We start from the raw sequence: 23,756 nt of genomic DNA, 5'->3' as shown, positions 1-23,756 counted from the left end.
GTATCCCCATAGACTTAGGTCTATGGACAGATCCGTGAAAACGGAAGAAAATAGGACATGTTCTATGTGTCAACGGACCCTTCACACAGTCTGTTGAAACAACGACCATGTGAACGGTCTCATTGAAATACATGCGTCCGTGTGACGGCCGTTGTTTTAATGGCTGTCACACGGACACGTATTCTACGTACGTTCATCTGAATACGGCCTAAAATTGTTGAATCATCACCGACAGTATAATTTTTTTTTTTACTTTTTGAGATGCAGCTTCCATGTATCCTGTATACATAGACGCTGTACCCTGCCGTCAAAGCCCATTCCGACAGCTCAGCTGCACTCACAGGTCCGGTGAAAGCTGGTTAAGTCACGCAGGATCCAGCTCATAATGATTACACCTAAATTCATGAACCTTCTGACCTGACCGAATCGGCTTTGACGGCAGGATACAGCTAACATGTATAAAAAATACATAGAAGCTGTATCTCAAAAAGTCAATTTGTTTAAAATCAAATAAAACATTGATTAATTAAAGGAAAATTATCTTTAAACATGTACATAGCCTTTACGTGTTTTAAAGGCTCTATTTTGAGTGTGCTTTTTATTATATCTTTGTAAAAAAGAGTGAACGTTAAATTACTTGGTGTGGGAGAATTTCATATATTCCTTGATTTGCTTTCTTTTTCTTATGTTTGTGTTTTTTGGGAGTGTATTATGCTTGTACTGTGTTGTTTACTGTGTCAATTTTTTGTGGAATATGTCATCAACAGAAGTGCAAAAATTTGTAACAGGACCCCCCCCACACCTACCATGTTCCATGTATATTAATTGTATGCTATGTTTCAAATGGGTCTTTGGGCTACAGTGCCCAGGTGCAACTGCTAACTCTGCACCCCTAGCTACTACGCCCTAAGTCATCCGGGGTCAGCGCAGTTCAATAAAAATGAAAGGAGCGCTGGTCACGCATGCGCACAAGCGCGACCAGTGCACAATTAATTTCTATGGAGCTGCCGACAAACCCCCCGGAAGTCCGAGGTTTGTCATGGAGAATTTCGGGGGACTTTGCCTCGTTCTCCTTATCGCTGGGCGTCCCAGCGTACCCACATGTATCCCCTATCCTGTGGATAGGGGATGCATGTCTTTAGTAGGAACAACCCCTTTAGTGGCGTCGTGCTGTAGCAGCCATAGCGGGGGAATGCGTGCCCGTTACGGCTGCTACAGAGGTAATTATGCCATTGCCTGTGCATATGCATATTAGGACACATGGACGTCATAGTGGCAGCTGGCCGGCTCTGCTGAATCCGGCGCTTCCATTCATTACATGGATAGTTATTCGTTTGAACGGCCGGTATGTAGTGATACATTTCCCTTGCAACAGTCACTTTACATTTTATCTTTTGTCTCTTCAGTAGGATCCAAACATATAGGGAATATTCACATGTTGGGATGACATCACATCAAAATTTAAGCAAAACCACAATATGACCACGTGTGAATACACCCATACTGTTTAAATGTATGCAAACGTATACCTATGATTTGTTGTCCATTGACGTCCATTATGAAACATAGTGGCATACACTTTGCAGTATCCTAAGAAAAAAGTTATCCAGACGCAATACTGTCAATCATCAGTCAAAAGGAAATATTTTGCATAAGTCTGCACAATAGAACCCTATGAATGCTGTACAGTATAAGTGTATGTGTGGATACCTTTTTTTTCTATTTTTGTATATGTTTTTCCCTTCTACCTGCACAGCACTGACAGCATGGCCCCCAGAAGAGCCTACTCTTCCAGGAGGCCTCCCCTTTTTATAAGAGTCTCCTGGACATTCCCAGCAGAGTTTGCGTTCAACTAATGGGTACAGGGCAATACATTGTTACAGTTCATATCATATTTCATTCTTAGGCCTTGTTGACACAGAGTTTTTTGCAGGCAGACTTCAGGAATTTTGAGGCAGACTGTGTGACCTGCCTGCGCTTTTTTCCCTGCGTTTTATGCAGCATATTTCGTGGCGTTTTTTGCCATGGGCAACTGAAGGTAAAAACAACGCTAAAAATGCTCAGAAGCGGGCGGCGTGGTGTTTTTCTGCTTCTTAATGGGAGGTCAGTGGCGGAAACCACGACTTGCCACTTTTTTTCCCCGCAAGAGGCTAAAAGCTGCTTGGGGGAAAAAAAACACGTCTCTGCCTCCGATTGAAATCAAAGGGGTCGATTTTGGCTGGTTTTTTTAGCACTGATTCTGATACGGATTCCGCATCAAAGTCAGCGCCAAAAAAACTTTGTGTGAACAGGGCCTAAAAAAGAAACATTGTACTTACATGAAGAAAACGTATACCGAGGATCATAGGCACAGTGGAGTTCCTGCTAGTTACTTCATCATGCATGTACACAGTAGGGAATTATAAGCTCCATGATGATGTCACAATGTTAGTTACAATAATCAGAATTCTACCTATAATCATAAAGCAACCTAAATTATTGGTTGTTATGGGCAACCAGGCCACTTTTTTTGTAGCAAAACTAATTATTTGTAGTAGCAGTGCGAGTTTTTTTTTCTTTTTTAATTTATTTTTAGACGGTTTTCCTTTAATGTATTGAGAGTAGGGTTCTGATGACAAACAGATTAATACATTTTACTTTTATACTTTTCATGCTTTTACTGTATGTTTGACATAAATGTTGAGTTCTATTTTTATTTAGCCAACAATGTGACCTGTTCCTTTTTTGTTTCCTTTTTTAGGTCAGTGCCATCAGATACTTTACTGAGTACATGCCAGCTTCAAAATGTGTTATATTTAAAGAGTAACTACACTACACTATCATCAAACGTTTAAAATTGCATTGTGTTCGGTCCGGGACTTGCGGCCCAAATACGATCCGTCCATTACGGACGTAACATGGTCGTGTGAACCCAGCCTTATACCTCAAATAGATCCCGTGCAGTCTGATTCTGCAGTTATACTTCACTCCATCTATTCTCTAATTGGTCCTAATATACATTCAGTAGGTTAGCGAGAAAAATGGGACAAATGAAAGGGAGTATGACTGCGGAATAAGACTACACGTAAAAGGGTTTGTTTAGTGTCAGTTACCATGGAGACCCTAAGACCTGCATAGGACCTGTAGACACGGATCGGTAGGGAATTTACAAGATTTACAAGGTGGCTTCATTTTTAATTTTAAATGCACTGGAGCAATAAAAATCAAAATTGGCTACAAAAAGTGTACATAGTGGAAAAGTTCATAAGACTAAGGCCTTATTCACACGAACGTGTTAAACGTCCGTGTGACGGCCTTGTTTCAACGGCCGTCATACGGACCTATATAATTCAATCTGGTCGTTCACACGGCCGTTGTTTCAACAGACCATGTGAAGGGTCTGTAAGAAAATAGGACATGTCCTATTTTGTCACGCATCCCTCCAGAGACTCTAGTCTATGGGGGATGCGTGATATCGCATCCTGCAGTGCAGAGCACGGATGCACCTCAGACGTGAAAAACTACAGTTTTTCACGTCCGAGATGCACAATGCCCGGGTGAATCTAGCCTTACTGCTTTTATATAATAAAAGATGACTAAGTCTGGTTTTAAAAAACGTGTTACGCTAGTCTGAAACTGGCCTTGGTCTACCTATGAACCCTGATACGACCACAACACGTGGGGTTTTTGGTTAAAGAGGCTCTTTCACCTCATTATAAGTGCCCTATCTCCTACAAAAGGAGATTGGCGCTATAATGTAGGTGACAGCAGTGTTTTTTATTTAAAAAAACGATCTGTTTTCACCACTTTATTAGATTTATGCTAATGAGTTTCTTAATGTCCAAGTGGGCGTGTTTTTACTTTAGACCAAGTGGGCGTTGTACAGAGGAGTGTATGACGCTGACCAATCAGCGTCATACACTCCTCTCCATTCATTTAGGCAGCACATAGGGATCCTTTTAGATCAGTATGTGCTGTCTTAGGGCTTATTCAGACGAACGGGATATACGTCCGTGCAACGCGAGTGATTTTCACGCGCGTCGCACGGACCTATATTAGTCTATGGGGCCGTACAGACAGCTGCGTGATTTTTATGCAGCGTGAGTCCGCTGCGAAAAAGTCACGACATGTCCGTTCTTTGGGCGTATTTCGCGCATCACTCACCCATTGAAGTCAATGGGCGCGTGAAAATCACGCGCACCACATGGAAGCACTTCCGTGGGACGAGCGTGATTCGGGCAACAGCTGTCAAACTATGAATGTAAACAGAAAAGCACCACATGCTTTTCTGTTTATAAACATCCAAACGGGGTGTCATAATGATGGCGGCTGCGCGAAAATCACGCAGCCGCGCATCATATGGGGCTGACACACGGAGCTGTTAAGTGCCTTTTGTGCACGCAAAACGCCACATTTTTTGCGTGCGCAAAAGGCACACGCTCGTGAGAATCCGGCCTTATAGTAACACATTAACGATACTGAAGTGTTTAGACAGTGAATAGACATTCCACGGGATGTCTATTCACAATCTCTGCACTTCGTTACTCTGTCTGTAGTAGTTACAGCAGAGGAAGCGTAATCTCGTTGTAACCTGTCATTTACGGCGTAATCACGCGAGATTACACTTCCTCTGCTGTAACTACCACAGAAACGCATAGAAATGCATAGATTGTGAATAGACATCCCGTGAAATGTCTATTCACTGTCTAAACACTTCAGTATCGTTAATGTGTTAGTATAAGACCGCACAACCTAAAAGGATCCCTATGCGCTGCCTAAATGAATGGAGAGGAGTGTATGACGCTGATTGGTCACTGATTGGTCAGTGTCATACACTCCTCTGCACAACGCTCACTTGGTCTGAAGTAAAAACACGCCCACTTGGGCATTAAGAAACTCATTATCATAAATCTAAAATCAATGATAAAGTGGTGAAAACAGATCGTTGTTTGTAAATAAAAAGCACTGCTGTCACCTACATTATAGCGTCGATCTCTTTATGTAGGAGATAGGGCACTTATAATGTGGTGACAGAGCCTCTTTTAAAAAAAAAAAAAAAAGAAGAGGCAAAAATTACTTTTAGGTGCAAAGCCGCACGTGGCCGAATTGCTCTTGAATTCTGCTGCGGACACTCCGCAGCGTTAATCCGCAGCGGAGCCGTTTCTCCATTGCCTTCCACTTCTTTTTAGTAGGCTTCATTTAGACGTGGCTGAAAATTCCGCTGCGGAGCATAGGCTGCGGTGCGGAATTTGGTGTCCGCAGAATACAATGGATGTTGCGGACCAGTGGCGGACTGGTTGCGGACTCATTGCGGAAGTTCTCTATTGACTTCAATGGAGATTCTAAATTCCGCAATGAAGTCCGCAGATGTCATGCACATGTTATGTGTGCTGCGGATGTGTCTTGCTTTTTTGACATGACATTTCTTCATTCTGGCTGGACCTATGTATTTCTAGGTCTACAGCCAGACTGAGGAAGTCAATGGGGCTCCCGTAATTACGGGAGCGTTGCTAGGAGACGTCAGTAAATAGTCACTGTCCAGGGTGCTGAAAGAGTTAAGCGATCGGCAGTAACTGTTTCTGCACCCTGGACAGTGACTACCGATGCCAATATACAGCAACCTGTAAAAAAAATAGAAGTTCATACTTACCGAGAACTCCCTGCTTCTGTCTCCAGTCCGGCTTCCCAGGATGACGTTTCAGTCTAAGTGACGGCTGCAGCCAATCACAGGCTGCAGCAGTCACATGGACTGCCGCGTCATCCAGGGAGGTCGGGCTGGATGCCGAAAGAGGGACGCGTCACCAAGACAACGGCCGGTAAGTATGAAATTCTTTTACTTTCACTAGGGAAAGTGCTGTCCCTTCTCTCTATCCTGCACTGATAGAGAGAAGGGAAGCACTTTTACCGCAGTACGCAGCAGCTAGTCCGCATCAATTTACTGAACATTTTGGGCAGATCCGCCGCAGAATCTGCAACGCAGATTCTCTGCGGCATTGATGCGGACAGCTGCGGAGGAAAACCGCCACGTGGGGCCATGCCCTTAACGAGCATTGCGTTTTTTTTTTCTGCCTCCCATTGCCCTTAATGGTCAGAGGTGGAAACCAATCCAAAGAAAAAGCATGCCGCCCAGGAAAAACACTGCATCTGCCTCTCTTTAAAATCAATGCGCGGCGATTTAGGGCGCTGATTCAGAGCTGTTAAAATCGCACCACGTCAATATAAGCACCAAAAAATGCAGTGTGAACTGACCCTTAGGGCTCATTTACACGAGCGTGTTATACGTTCGTGCAGCACACGTGATTTTCACGCGCGTCGCACAGAGCTACATTGTCCCACCACATCTAAATGGCTCCAATGACAGCCACAAAGTCCTCAGTGCCAGCCACATTTCCGCCACATAACAACCACAAAGTCATCAATGCCCCCTATGCAAATCACCATGCCTTCAATACCTGCTAAGCCAACCAAAATTCCCACATGACAACCGTAGTGCCTGCCGTGCCAGCTACAAGACCTTAAAAAAGGCCACAATGCTTTTCAGGTTAGCCACAATGCACTCACAACACCCACAATGCACCTTATTCCATCTACAATGCGCTATGCCAGCCACAAGGTTCTTATAATAGCCACATTATACCCCATGTCATTTACATGGTCTCCTAAGTCACTAAAACCCCATGACACCCCCATTGATACCATGACACACGCAATCTACGTTATCTCCACAAAAATGCCTTAATGGCAGCAACCACGCTGTCAGTGGCCACTATGCCAGCCACAAAGTCCCCATGCCAGCTACAGTGTACTTTATCCCAGCAGCAATGCCGGTGATACCCCTTATCCAAGCTACAATGACCACCCAAATGTCCTTTATTCAACACACAATGGCCTCAGTATCTATATGCAAACTACAATTAACCACATGACAGCCACAAAGCTCCCATGTAAGGCACAATGCGCCAATGACAATGACATTGCGCTCAATGACACCAAGGCATTTACAATGCCCAATGCTGGCAATAATGCTCCTATAAGAGTGACTATGCCCTCATGAAACCCACAATGTCATTTATAAGGGACACAATGCCACTATGACAGTCAAATGCCCTCCATGACAGCCACAAAGCCACCAGAAAATCAACAGTCATGCGACAACAATGTACTTTATACATGCAACAATGCTGTCAATGCCCCTTATGCCAGCCCGAAGGCCAAAATGGAAACCACCAAATGTCAATGCTCCTTTGCAAGCCACTATGCCTTTATTAAAGCCACAATGAACTCACTTTCCCCTTTGCTAACCAAGACATGACAGACACAAGTCCCCGTGCCAGCCATAATGACACCTGCAAGCCACAATATCCTCATGACACTCGCTATGTCCCATATCCCAGTCATAATATCCTCAATGTTAGCCACAACTTCCTCCCTGCCAGCCAACCACAAAGCCCCCATTACATCCAATACCACGTGACAGCCATAATGCTTCTAACCAATATCCCATATGGCAGCTAAAATGTCCCCATGACAGATACAAAGTCCAGTGTCCCTTATTCCTTTCACAATGCCCCTTATCCAAACCACATTGCTCTCAATACCGCCTAAGTTAACTGCAATACAACCATGACAGCCACAATGGCTTCAATAGCCCTATGACAACTACAATGCCCCATGACAGTCATTATGCCAGGAGCCACAATGCGACTATGCGAGCCACAATGTACTTTAGCGCAGACACAGTGCTGCCAATGCCTCTTATGCCAGCCCCAATGCCCCCATGATCGTAAATTGTCCTCCATGCCAGCCACTGTGCTCTAAATGCCAGCTAAATTGCCCCCATAAAATCAACAATGTCCCATTTCCCAGTCAAAATGCAGCCATGACATCTGCAAGGTCCACAATGTCCCTTATCCCAGCCACTATGTTCCATGATAATCTAATGCTCTCAATGCCAGCCATATTGTCCTCAATGCTCCCTAAGCCAACATCAATAGAACCAGGACAACTAAAATGCCCCATGACAACCACTATGTCCTCATTGTCCACTTTACCAGACACAATGCTTACCTAAAATCCACAATGCCCCCCCATGACAGCCACTATCCCCAAATTACTCATATGCGAGCCACAATGCCCTAAGTGCCAATTACAAATTTATCGAACAACCAGAAATCCCTCAATTCTATCTATGCCAGCATCAATGCCACCACAAACGCCACATTGCACTCCATATCAGCCACAATGGCCTGAATGCCTTTTTTGCTGCCTTTTTTGCATACCTCAACGCTCCCATGACAACTACAAAGTCGCTATGTCAAGCACAATTCCTCCTATGGCAGCAATGCCCACGTGCCAGCCACAGTGTTCCTCTGGAGCCATTATGCCCACATGTCTGCCACACTGTCCCTGAGCCCAGGCACAATATCTCCATTACAGCCACAATGTTCTCAATTCCCCTTTTGCCAACGAAAATGAAGAAATGGCACAATGCCCTCCATGCCTTTCACAATGCCATTAATAGCCCTATTCCAACTAGATTGCCCCCATTCTACGCAAAATGCCCCCAATGCAAGAAGAAATGAACACAGAACACCCACTATATATCTTATCCAAATAGCCAAATACCAGCCACAATGGCTCCCATTCAAGCAACAATGCACTCATAAGAGCCACTATGCCCCCATGACATCCACAATGTCCCTTATCCCAGCTACAAAAGCTCTATTACAGCCACAAGTCCCACAATGCCAGCCACATTATCCTTAATGCCCCCTTAGCCGTCCCACAATGCCAGCCACATTATCCTTAATGCCCCCTTAGCCATTCGGAATACAACCATGACAACCACAATTCACTTATTGCCTCTTAAGAGAACCATAATGCCCCAAGACAAACAAAATGATTTCATGACAACTACCACTTTCCCAAACACAATGCCCATTTTAATACCACATCTCCAACTAAGTCACAATGCCATCTAATGACAGCAACAATGCCTTCAATGCTAATTACAATTCTGCGAGGACAGTTACAATGTCCACATGACACCGGCTATATGTCTTATCCAAATAGCCAAATACCAGCCAAAATGGCTCCCATTCATCTAACAATGCCCTCATGAAAGCCACTAGGCCACATGACATCCACAATGTCCCTTATCCCAGCCACATTACTCTCCATGCCCTCTTAGCCATTCGGAATACAACCATGGCAACCACAATTCACTTATTGCCTCTTAATAATGCCCCAAGACAAACAAAATGCTCTCATGACAACTACCACATTCCCAAACACAATGCCCATTTTAATACCACATCTCCAACTAAGTCACAATGCCCTCATTGTTCACTTTACCAGTCACAATCCCAACACAAATATCACAATGCCTCGAAAAAAGTCACAATGTCCTCATGACAGCCACACTATCCCTAATTCACAGTCACAATGTTACCATAAAAGCCACAATGTCCTCTGACAACAACAATCACGGAATGCATCGTATTACAGCAACAATGTCTTCAATGCTAATTACAATTCCGCGAGGACAGACCCTATGCCCTCAATTCTCCCTATGCCAGCCACAATACCCTCCATACCAGCCAAAAATTCCCCATTGGGGAAGTGGAGATGGTGATGAATGTGTATGTTGGAATGTAAATGCAGTGCACACATGTGTAGAACACAAAGGCATTTACAATGCCCTTAAATATCTATAGCCAATATATGTACTACTAGACATATATCCTTATATACCGGGAAGGTATTACCACACCTCTGAAAGTCCAGAGCTAGAAACTAGCCTGATAATTATCAGTAATTAATAATAATATTAATTACCAGTCATTTGATTCCTCTATTGCCGCTGTCTGGAGGATTCCATATCTTGCTTCTCTTCACTTTCAAATAGACACCTAGAAAAAAAAATCAAGAAAGAGGTGTGATAATACATTCCTGGTATATGCTATAGATGTATTGGAAACAGTAAAGAGATTTTAGTGTGCCTAGTTTCTAATGAAACCCCCAAATATTTTAAGGGCCAATTAAACCCTTTCTGTGATACATTCTGAGGAGCCAATTAGAGATCCAACCTCAAGTCTTCCTATCCAAGAGTATGCACAAACCACCCCATCTTGACTAGAAGCTATAAGTAGGATATAATCAACTCTGATCACAACCCCAAAATTAGTCACCAATCACATCAAAGATCAGATGTCTAGAAGAAATAGCACTCTCCTCCACATCTGTATAAAACAGAAAACCAATCTACAATCTATTCAATGGACCATTTACAACTCATATATGACATGGGCCTAAATGTGACCTAGAGAGGACACAATATAGCTATTATCAGTCATCATGAAGAATATCACAGATTCAACAAAGACCTCACATGCGCCAGGTTAAGACACAAAGTGATATCACTAGTAGCGAAAATAGCTAGATGCTGACTTGCAACTTGTGGCCAAATTACTAGAGAGGCAAAGAAAATTAGACACATCAACTATACTGTGCCACTCATAGTAAAAAAAGAAACATCGTCCACGCAAACCCTAAATCAAAAAGCCACGACAGTCACAATTTTCCAATGACAGCCAAAATGCACCTATGACAGCAACATTGTCCCATCACATCTAAATGGCTCCAATGACAGCCACAAAGTCCTCAGTGCCAGCCACATTTCCGCCACATAACAACCACAAAGTCATCAATGCCCCCTATGCAAATCACCATGCCTTCAATACCTGCTAACCCAACCAAAATTCCCACATGACAACCGTAGTGCCTGTCGTGCCAGCTACAAGACCTTAAAAAAGGCCACAATGCTTTTCAGGTTAGCCACAATGCACTCACAACACCCACAATGCACCTTATTCCATCTACAATGCGCCATGCCAGCCACAAGGTTCTTATAATAGCCACATTATGCCCCATGTCATTTACATGGTCTCCTAAGTCACTAAAACCCCATGACACCCCCATTGATCCCATGACACACGCAATCTACGTTATCTCCACAAAAATGCCTTAATGGCAGCAACCACGCTGTCAGTGGCCACTATGCCAGCCACAAAGTCCCCATGCCAGCTACAGTGTACTTTATCCCAGCAGCAATGCCGGTGATACCCCTTATCCAAGCTACAATGACCACCCAAATGTCCTTTATTCAACACACAATGGCCTCAGTATCTATATACAAACTACAATTAACCACATGACAGCCACAAAGCTCCCATGTAAGGCACAATGCGCCAATGACAATGACATTGCGCTCAATGACACCAAGGCATTTACAATGCCCAATGCTGGCAATAATGCTCCTATAAGAGTGACTATGCCCTCATGAAACCCACAATGTCATTTATAAGGGACACAATGCCACTATGACAGTCAAATGCCCTCCATGACAGCCACAAAGCCACCAGAAAATCAACAATCATGGGACCACAATGTACTTTATCCATGCAACAATGCTGTCAATGCCCCTTATGCCAGCCCGAAGGCCAAAATGGAAACCACCAAATGTCAATGCTCCTTTGCAAGCCACTATGCCTTTATTAAAGCCACAATGAACTCACTTTCCCCTTTGCTAACCAAGACATGACAGACACAAGTCCCCGTGCCAGCCATAATGACACCTGCAAGCCACAATATCCTCATGACACTCGCTATGTCCCATATCCCAGTCATAATATCCTCAATGTTAGCCACAACTTCCTCCCTGCCAGCCAACCACAAAGCCCCCATTACATCCAATACCACGTGACAGCCATAATGCTTCTAACCAATATCCCATATGGCACTAAAATGTCCCCATGACAGATACAAAGTCCAGTGTCCCTTATTCCTTTCACAATGCCCCTTATCCAAACCACATTGCTCTCAATGCCGCCTAAGTTAACTGCAATACAACCATGACAGCCACAATGGCTTCAATAGCCCTATGACAACTACAATGCCCCATGACAGTCATTATGCCAGGAGCCACAATGCCACTATGCGAGCCACAATGTACTTTAGCGCAGACACAGTGCTGCCAATGCCTCTTATGCCAGCCCCAATGCCCCCATGATCGTAAATTGTCCTCCATGCCAGCCACTGTGCTCTAAATGCCAGCTAAATTGCCCCCATGAAATCAACAATGTCCCATTTCCCAGTCAAAATGCAGCCATGCATCTGCAAGGTCCACAATGTCCCTTATCCCAGCCACTATGCTCCATGATAATCTAATGCTCTCAATGCCAGCCATATTGTCCTCAATGCTCCCTAAGCCAACATCAATAGAACCAGGACAACTAAAATGCCCCATGACAACCACTATGTCCTCATTGTCCACTTTACCAGACACAATGCTTACCTAAAATCCACAATGCCCCCCATGACAGCCACTATCCCCAAATTACTCATATGCGAGCCACAATGCCCTAAGTGCCAATTACAAATTTATCGAACAACCAGAAATCCCTCAATTCTATCTATACCAACATCAATGCCACCACAAACGCCACATTGCACTCCATATCAGCCACAATGGCCTGAATGCCTTTTTTGCATACCTCAATGCTCCCATGACAACTACAAAGTCCCTATGTCAACCACAATTCCTCCTATGGCAGAAATGCCCACGTGCCAACCACAGTGTTCCTCTGCAGCCATTATGCCCACATGTCTGCCACACTGTCCCTGAGCCCAGCCACAATATCTCAATTACAGCAACAATGTTCTCAATTCCCCTTTTGCCAACAAAAATGAAGAAATGGCACAATGCCCTCCATGCCTTTCACAATGCCATTAATAGCCCTATTCCAACTAGATTGCCCCCATTCTACGCACAATGCCCCTAATGCAAGAAGCAATGCCCACAGAACACCCACTATATATCTTATCCAAATAGCCAAATACCAGCCACAATGGCTCCCATTCAAGCAACAATGCACTCATAAGAGCCACTATGCCCCCATGACATCCACAATGTCCCTTATCCCAGCTACAATAGCTCTATTACAGCCACAAGTCCCACAACGCCAGCCACATTATCCTTAATGCCCCCTTAGCCGTCCCACAATGCCAGCCACATTATCCTTAATGCCCCCTTAGCCATTCGGAATACAACTATGACAACCACAATTCACTTATTGCCTCTTAAGAGAACCATAATGCCCCAAGACAAACAAAATGATTTCATGACAACTACCACTTTCACAAACATAATGCCCATTTTAATACCACATCTCCAACTAAGTCACAATGCCATCTAATGACAGCAACAATGCCTTCAATGCTAATTACAATTCCGCGAGGACAGTTACAATGTCCACATGACACCGGCTATATGTCTTTTCCAAATAGCCAAATACCAGCCACAATGGCTCCCATTCATGCAACAATGCACTCATGAGAGCCACTATGCCACATGACATCCACAATGTCCCTTATCCCAGCTACAATATCTCTATTACAGCCACAAGTCCCTCAATGACAGCCACATTACTCTCCATGCCCTCTTAGCCATTCGGAATACAACCATGGCAACCACAATTCACTTATTGCCTCTTAATAATGCCCCAAGACAAACAAAATGCTCTCATGACAACTACCACATTCCCAAACACAATGCCCATTTTAATACCACATCTCCAACTAAGTCACAATGCCCGCATTGTTCACTTTACCAGTCACAATCCCAACACAAATATCACAATGCCTCCAAAAAAGTCACAATGTCCTCATGACAGCCACACTATCCCTAATTCCCAGTCACGATGTTACCATAAAAGCCACAATGTCCTCTGACAACAACAATCACGGAATGCATCGTATTACAGCAACAATGTCTTCAATGCTAATTACAATTCCGCGAGGACAGACCCTATGCCCTCAATTCTCCCTATGCCAGCCACAATACCCTCCATACCAGCCAAAAATTTCCCATTGGGGAAGTGGAGATGGTGATGAATGTGTATGTTGGAATGTAAATGCAGTGCACCCATGTGTAGAACACAAAGGCATTTACAATGCCCTTAAATATCTATAGCCAATATATGTACTACTAGACATATATCGTTATATACCGGGAAGGTATTACCACACCTCTGAAAGTCCAGAGCTAGAAACTAGCCTGATAATTATCAGTAATTAATAATAATATTAATTACCAGTCATTTGATTCCTCTATTGCCGCTGTCTGGAGGATTCCATATCTTGCTTCTCTTCACTTTCAAATAGACACCTAGAAAAAAAAATCAAGAAAGAGGTGTGATAATAAATTCCTGGTATATGCTATAGATGTATTGGAAACAGTAAAGAGATTTTAGTGTGCCTAGTTTCTAATGAAACCCCCAAATATTTTAAGGGCCAATTAAACCCTTTCTGTGATACATTCTGAGGAGCCAAATTAGAGATCCAACCTCAAGTCTTCCTATCCAAGAGTATGCACAAACCACCCCATCTTGACTAGAAGCTATAAGTAGGATATAATCAACTCTGATCACAACCCCAAAATTAGTCACCAATCACATCAAAGATCAGATGTCTAGAAGAAATAGCACTCTCCTCCACATCTGTATAAAACAGAAAACCATTCTACAATCTATTCAGTGGACCATTTACAACTCATATATGACATGGGCCTAAATGTGACCTAGAGAGGACACAATATAGCTATTATCAGTCATCATGAAGAATATCACACATTCAACAAAGACCTCACATGCGCCAGGTTAAGACACAAAGTGATATCACTAGTAGCGAAAATAGCTAGATGCTGACTTGCAACTTGTGGCCAAATCACTAGAGAGGCAAAGAAAATTAGACACATCAACTATACTGTGCCACTCATAGTAAAAAAAGAAACATCGTCCACGCAAACCCTAAATCAAAAAGCCACAACAGTCACAATTTTCCAATGACAGCCAAAATGCACCTATGACAGCTACATTGTCCCACCACATCTAAATGGCTCCAATGACAGCCACAAAGTCCTCAGTGCCAGCCACATTTCCCGCACATGACAACCACAAAGTCATCAATGCCCCCTATGCAAATCACCATGCCTTCAATACCTGCTAAGCCAACCAAAATTCCCACATGACAACCGTAGTGCCTGCCGTGCCAGCTACAAGACCTTAAAAAAAGCCACAATGCTTTTCAGGTTAGCCACAATGCACTCACAACACCCACAATGCACCTTATTCCATCTACAATGTGCCATGCCAGCCACAAGGTTCTTAAAATAGCCACATTATGCCCCATGTCATTTACATGGTCTCCTAAGTCACTAAAACCCCATGACACCCCCATTGATCCCATGACACACGCAATCTACGTTATCTCCACAAAAATGCCTTAATGGCAGCAACCACGCTGTCAGTGGCCACTATGCCAGCCACAAAGTCCCCATGCCAGCTACAGTGTACTTTATCCCAGCAGCAATGCCGGTGATACCTCTTATCCAAGCTACAATGACCACCCAAATGTCCTTTATTCAACACACAATGGCCTCAGTATCTATATGCAAACTACAATTAACCACATGACAGCCACAAAGCTCCCATGTAAGGCACAATGCGCCAATGACAATGATATTGCGCTCAATGACACCAAGGCATTTACAATGCCCAATGCTGGCAATAATGCTCCTATAAGAGTGACTATGCCTTTATGAAACCCACAATGTCATTTATAAGGGACACAATGCCACTATGACAGTCAAATGCCCTCCATGACAGCCACAAAGCCACCAGAAAATCAACAATCATGCGACCACAATGTACTTTATCCATGCAACAATGCCGTCAATGCCCCTTATGCCAGCCCGAAGGCCAAAATGGAAACCACCAAATGTCAATGCTCCTTTGCAAGCCACTATGCCTTTATTAAAGCCACAATGAACACTTTCCCCTTTGCTAACCAAGACATGACAGACACAAGTCCCCGTGCCAGCCATAATGACACCTGCAAGCCACAATATCCTCATGACACTCGCTATGTCCCATATCCCAGTCATAATATCCTCAATGTTAGCCACAACTTCCTCCCTGCCAGCCAACCACAAAGCCCCCATTACATCCAATACCACGTGACAGCCATAATGCTTCTAACCAATATCCCATATGGCAGCTAAAATGTCCCCATGACAGATACAAAGTCCAGTGTCCCTTATTCCTTTCACAATGCCCCTTATCCAAACCACATTGCTCTCAATGCCGCCTAAGTTAACTGCAATACAACCATGACAGCCACAATGGCTTCAATAGCCCTATGACAACTACAATGTCCCATGACAGTCATTATGCCAGGAGCCACAATGCCACTATGCGAGCCACAATGTACTTTAGCGCAGACACAGTGCTGCCAATGCCTCTTATGCCAGCCCCAATGCCCCCATGATCGTAAATTGTCCTCCATGCCTGCCACTGTGCTCTAAATGCCAGCTAAATTGCCCCCATGAAATCAACAATGTCCCATTTCCCAGTCAAAATGCAGCCATGACATCTGCAAGGTCCACAATGTCCCTTATCCCAGCCACTATGCTCCATGATAATCTAATGCTCTCAATGCCAGCCATATTGTCCTCAATGCTCCCTAAGCCAACATCAATAGAACCAGGACAACTAAAATGCCCCATGACAACCACTATGTCCTCATTGACCACTTTACCAGACACAATGCTTACCTAAAATCCACAATGCCCCCCATGACAGCCACTATCCCCAAATTACTCATATGCGAGCCACAATGCCCTAAGTGCCAATTACAAATTTATCGAACAACCAGAAATCCCTAAATTCTATCTATGCCAGCATCAATGCCACCACAAACGCCACATTGCACTCCATATCAGCCACAATGGCCTGAATGGCTTTTTTGCTGCCTTTTTTGCATACCTCAACGTTCCCATGACAACTACAAAGTCCCTATGTCAATCACAATTCCTCCTATGGCAGCAATGCGCACGTGCCAGCCACAGTGTTCCTCTGGAGCCATTATGCCCACATGTCTGCCACACTGTCCCTGAGCCCAGGCACAATATCTCCATTACAGCCACAATGTTCTCAATTCCCCTTTTGCCAACGAAAATGAAGAAATAGCACAATGCCCTCCATGCCTTTCACAATGCCATTAATAGCCCTATTCCAACTAGATTGCCCCCATTCTACGCACAATGCCCCCAATGCAAGAAGAAATGCCCACAGAACACCCACTATATATCTTATCCAAATAGCCAAATACCAGCCACAATGGCTCCCATTCAAGCAACAATGCACTCATAAGAGACACTATGCCCCCATGACATCCACAATGTCCCTTATCCCAGCTAAAAAAGCTCTATTACAGCCACAAGTCCCACAATGCCAGTCACATTATACTTAATGCCCCCTTAGCCGTCCCACAATGCCAGCCACATTATCCTTAATGCCCCCTTAGCCATTCGGAATACAACCATGACAACCACAATTCACTTATTGCCTCTTAAGAGAACCATAATGCCCCAAGACAAACAAAATGATTTCATGACAACTACCACTTTCCCAAACACAATGCCCATTTTAATACCACATCTCCAACTAAGTCACAATGCCATCTAATGACAGCAACAATGCCTTCAATGCTAATTACAATTCTGCGAGGACAGTTACAATGTCCACATGACACCGGCTATATGTCTTATCCAAATAGCCAAATACCAGCCAAAATGGCTCCCATTCATCTAACAATGCCCTCGTGAGAGCCACTATGCCACATGACATCCAAAATGTCAATTATCCCAGCCACATTACTCTCCATGCCCTCTTAGCCATTCGGAATACAACCATGGCAACCACAATTCACTTATTGCCTCTTAATAATGCCCCAAGACAAACAAAATGCTCTCATGACAACTACCACATTCCCAAACACAATGCCCATTTTAATACCACATCTCCAACTAAGTCACAATGCCCTCATTGTTCACTTTACCAGTCACAATCCCAACACAAATATCACAATGCCTCCAAAAAAGTCACAATGTCCTCATGACAGCCACACTATCCCTAATTCCCAGTCACGATGTTACCATAAAAGCCACAATGTCCTCTGACAACAACAATCACGGAATGCATCGTATTACAGCAACAATGTCTTCAATGCTAATTACAATTCCGCGAGGACAGACCCTATGCCCTCAATTCTCCCTATGCCAGCCACAATACCCTCCATACCAGCCAAAAATTTCCCATTGGGGAAGTGGAGATGGTGATGAATGTGTATGTTGGAATGTAAATGCAGTGCACCCATGTGTAGAACACAAAGGCATTTACAATGCCCTTAAATATCTATAGCCAATATATGTACTACTAGACATATATCCTTATATACCGGGAAGGTATTACCACACCTCTGAAAGTCCAGAGCTAGAAACTAGCCTGATAATTATCAGTAATTAATAATAATATTAATTACCAGTCATTTGATTCCTCTATTGTCGCTGTCTGGAGGATTCCATATCTTGCTTCTCTTCACTTTCAAATAAACACCTAGAAAAAAAAATCAAGAAAGAGGTGTGACAATACATTCCTGGTATATGCTATAGATGTATTGGAAACAGTAAAGAGATTTTAGTGTGCCTAGTTTCTAATGAAACCCCCAAATATTTTAAGGGCCAATTAAACCCTTTCTGTGATACATTCTGAGGAGCCAAATTAGAGATCCAACCTCAAGTCTTCCTATCCAAGAGTATGCACAAACCACCCCATCTTGACTAGAAGCTATAAGTAGGATATAATCAACTCTGATCACAACCCCAAAATTAGTCACCAATCACATCAACGATCAGATGTCTAGAAGAAATAGCACTCTCCTCCACATCTGTATAAAACAGAAAACCATTCTACAATCTATTCAGTGGACCATTTACAACTCATATATGACATGGGCCTAAATTTGACCTAGAGAGGACACAATATAGCTATTATCAGTCATCATGAAGAATATCACAAATTCAACAAAGACCTCACATGCGCCAGGTTAAGACACAAAGTGATATCACTAGTAGCGAAAATAGCTAGATGCTGACTTGCAAATTGTGGCCAAATCACTAGAGAGGCAAAGAAAATTAGACACATCAACTATACTGTGCCACTCATAGTAAAAAAAGAAACATCGTCCACACAAACCCTAAATCAAAAAGCCACGACAGTCACAATTTTCAAATGACAGCCAAAATGCACCTATGACAGCTACATTGTCCCACCACATCTAAATGGCTCCAATGACAGCCACAAAGTCCTCAGTGCCAGCCACATTTCCCCCACATGATAACCACAAAGTCATCAATGACCCCTATGCAAATCACCATGCCTTCAATACCTGCTAAGCCAACCAAAATTCCCACATAACAACCGTAGTGCCTGTCGTGCCAGCTACAAGACCTTAAAAAAAGCCACAATGCTTTTCAGGTTAGCCACAATGCACTCACAACACCCACAATGTACCTTATTCCAGCTACAATGCGCCATGCCAGCCACAAGGTTCCTATAATAGCCACATTATGCCCCATGTCATTTACATGGTCTCCTAAGTCACTAAAGCCCCATGACACCCCCATTGATCCCATGACACACGCAATCTACGTTATCTCCACAAAAATGCCTTAATGGCAGCAACCACGCTGCCAGTGGCCACTATGCCAGCCACAAAGTCCCCATGCCAGCTACAGTGTACTTTATCCCAGCAGCAATGCCGGTGATACCTCTTATCCAAGCAACAATGACCACCCAAATGTCCTTTATTCAACACACAATGGCCTCAGTATCTATATGCAAACTACAATTAACCACATGACAGCCACAAAGCTCCCATGTAAGGCACAATGCGCCAATGACAATGACATTGCGCTCAATGACACCAAAGCATTTACAATGCCCAATGCTGGCAATAATGCTCCTATAAGAGTGACTATGCCCTCATGAAACCCACAATGTCATTTATAAGGGACACAATGCCACTATGACAGTCAAATGCCCTCCATGACAGCCACAAAGACCACCAGAAAATCAACAATCATGCGACCGCAATGTACTTTTATCCATGCAACAATGCTGTCAATGCCCCTTATGCCAGCCCGAAGGCCAAAATGGTAACCACCAAATGTCAATGCTTCTTTGCAAGCCACTATGCCTTTATTAAAGCCACAAAGAACTCACTTTCCCCTTTGCTAACCAAGACATGACAGACACAAGTCCCCGTGCCAGCCATAATGACACCTGCAAGCCACAATATCCTCATGACACTCGCTATGTCCCATATCCCAGTCATAATATCCTCAATGTTAGCCACAACTTCCTCCCTGCCAGCCACAATGCCAACCAACCACAAAGCCCCCATTACATCCAATACCACGTGACAGCTATAATGCTTCTAACCAATATCCCATATGGTAGCTAAAATGTCCCCATGACCGATACAAAGTCCAGTGTCCCTTATTCCTTTCACAATGCCCCTTATCCAAACCACATTGCTCTCAATGCCGCCTAAGTTAACTGCAATACAAGCATGACAGCCACAATGGCTTCAATAGCCCTATGACAACTACAATGCCCCATGACAGTCATTATGCCAGGAGCCACAATGCCACTATGCGAGCCACAATGTACTTTAGCGCAGACACAGTGCTGCCAATGCCTCTTATGCCAGCCCCAATGCCCCCATGATCGTAAATTGTCCTCCATGCCAGCCACAGTGCTCTAAATGCCAGCTAAATTGCCCCCATGAAATCAACAATGTCCCATTTCCCAGTCAAAATGCAGCCATGACATCTGCAAGGTCCACAGTGTCCCTTATCCCAGCCACTATGCTCCATGATAATCTAATGCTCTCAATGCCAGCCATATTGTCCTCAATGCTCCCTAAGCCAACATCAATAGAACCAGGACAACTAAAATGCCCCATGACAACCACTATGTCCTCATTGTCCACTTTACCAGACACAATGCTTACCTAAAATCCACAATGCCCCCCATGACAGCCACTATCCCCAAATTACTCATATGCGAGCCACAATGCCCTAAGTGCCAATTACAAATTTATCGAACAACCAGAAAGCCCTCAATTCTATCTATGCCAGCATCAATGCCGCCACAAACGCCACATTTCACTCCATATCAGCCACAATGGCCTGCATGCCTTTTTTGCATACCTCAATGCTCCCATGACAACTACATAGTCGCTATGTCAACCACAATTCCTCCTATGGCAGCAATGCCCACGTGCCAGCCACAGTGTTCCTCTGGAGCCATTATGCCCACATGTCTGCCACACTGTCCCTGAGCACAGGCACAATATCTCCATTACAGCCACAATGTTCTCAATTCCCCTTTTGCCAACGAAAATGAAGAAATGGCACAATGCCCTCCATGCCTTTCACAATGCCATTAATAGCCCTATTCCAACTAGATTGCCCCCATTCTACGCACAATGCCCCCAATGCAAGAAGCAATGCCCACAGAACACCCACTATATATCTTATCCAAATAGCCAAATACCAGCCACAATGGCTCCCATTCAAGCAACAATGCACTCATAAGAGCCACTATGCCCCCATGACATCCACAATGTCCCTTATCCCAGCTACAATCGCTCTATTACAGCCACAAGTCCCACAATGCCAGCCACATTATCCTTAATGCCCCCTTAGCCGTCCCACAATGCCAGCCACATTATCCTTAATGCCCCCTTAGCCATTTGGAATACAACCATGACAACCACAATTCACTTATTGCCTCTTAAGAGAACCATAATGCCCCAAGACAAACAAAATGATTTCATGACAACTACCACTTTCCCAAACACAATGCCCATTTTAATACCACATCTCCAACTAAGTCACAATGCCATCTAATGACAGCAACAATGCCTTCAATGCTAATTACAATTCCGCGAGGACAGTTACAATGTCCACATGACACCGGCTATATGTCTTATCTAAATAGCCAAATACCAGCCACAATGGCTCCCATTCATGCAACAATGCACTCATGAGAGCCACTATGCCACATGACATCCACAATGTCCCTTATCCCAGCCACAATATCTCTATTACAGCCACAAGTCCCTCAATGACAGCCACATTACTCTCCATGCCTTCTTAGCCATTCGGAATACAACCATGGCAACCACAATTCACTTATTGCCTCTTAATAATGCCCCAAGACAAACAAAATGCTCTCATGACAACTACCACATTCCCAAACACAATGCCCATTTTAATACCACATCTCCAACTAAGTCACAATGCCCTCATTGTTCACTTTACCAGTCACAATCCCAACACAAATATCACAATGCCTCCAAAAAAGTCACAATGTCCTCATGACAGCCACACTATCCCTAATTCCCAGTCACGATGTTACCATAAAAGCCACAATGTCCTCTGACAACAACAATCACGGAATGCATCGTATTACAGCAACAATGTCTTCAATGCTAATTACAATTCCGCGAGGACAGACCCTATGCCAGCCACAATACCCTCCATAGCAGCCAAAAATTTCCCATTGGGGAAGTGGAGATGGTGATGAATGTGTATGTTGGAATGTAAATGCAGTGCACCCATGTGTAGAACACAAAGGCATTTACAATGCCCTTAAATATCTATAGCCAATATATGTACTACTAGACATATATCCTTATATACCAGAAAGGTATTACCACACCTCTGAAAGTCCAGGGCTAGAAACTAGCCTGATAATTATCAGTAATTAATAATAATATTAATTACCAGTCATTTGATTCCTCTATTGCCGCTGTCTGGAGGATTCCATATCTTGCTTCTCTTCACTTTCAAATAGACACCTAGAAAAAAAATCAAGAAAGAGGTGTGATAATACATTCCTGGTATATGCTATAGATGTATTGGAAACAGTAAAGAGATTTTAGTGTGCCTAGTTTCTAATGAAACCCCCAAATATTTTAAGGGCCAATTAAACCCTTTCTGTGATACATTCTGAGGAGCCAAACTAGAGATCCAACCTCAAGTCTTCCTATCCAAGAGTATGCACAAACCACCCCATCTTGACTAGAAGCCATCCATAAGTAGGATATAATCAACTCTGATCACAACCACAAAATTAGTCACCAATCACATCAAAGATCAGATGTCTAGAAGAAATAGCACTTTCCTCCACATCTGTATAAAACAGAAAACCATTCTACAATCTATTCAGTGGACCATTTACAACTCATATATATTACATGGGCCTAAATGTGACCTAGAGAGGACACAATATAGCTATTATCAGTCATCATGAAGAATATCACACATTCAACAAAGACCTCACATGCGCCAGGTTAAGACACAAAGTGATATCACTAGTAGCGAAAATAGCTACATGCTAACTTGCAACTTGTGGCCAAATCACTAGAGAGGCAAAGAAAATTAGACACATCAACTATACTGTGCCACTCATAGTAAAAAAAGAAACATCGTCCACGCAAACCCTAAATCAAAAAGCCACGACAGTCATAGTTTTCCAATGACAGCCAAAATGCACTTATGACAGCTACATTGTCCCACCACATCTAAATGGCTCCAATGACAGCCACAAAGTCCTCAGTGCCAGCCACATTTCCGCCACATAACAACCACAAAGTCATCAATGCCCCCTATGCAAATCACCATGCCTTCAATACCTGCTAAGCCAACCAAAATTCCGACATGACAACCGTAGTGCCTGCCGTGCTAGCTACAAGACCTTAAAAAAAGCTACAATGCTTTTCAGGTTAGCCACAATGCACTCACA

At 43.6% G+C, this 23,756-nt stretch overlaps 1 long non-coding RNA gene across 1 annotated transcript; it reads right to left on the bottom strand.

Annotated features, from left to right (window-relative positions):
- Window positions 1-14,074: 14,074 nt before the first annotated feature.
- On the bottom strand, window positions 14,075-22,810 carry LOC142682170 (uncharacterized). The gene is made up of 3 exons (XR_012853948.1): window positions 22,736-22,810; window positions 18,421-18,494; window positions 14,075-14,206 (listed from the first exon to the last, which is right to left on the bottom strand). It is a non-coding gene; the product is annotated as an uncharacterized LOC142682170 (long non-coding RNA).
- Between the last annotated feature and the right edge of the window lie 946 nt (window positions 22,811-23,756).

The sequence above is a fragment of the Rhinoderma darwinii genome (genome assembly GCF_050947455.1).
Source record: "Rhinoderma darwinii isolate aRhiDar2 chromosome 3 unlocalized genomic scaffold, aRhiDar2.hap1 SUPER_3_unloc_1, whole genome shotgun sequence".
In the NCBI taxonomy this organism is placed as follows: domain Eukaryota; kingdom Metazoa; phylum Chordata; class Amphibia; order Anura; family Rhinodermatidae; genus Rhinoderma; species Rhinoderma darwinii.
The sequence above is the reverse complement of the archived record's forward strand: the minus strand, read 5'-3'. Positions and strand labels throughout refer to the sequence as shown.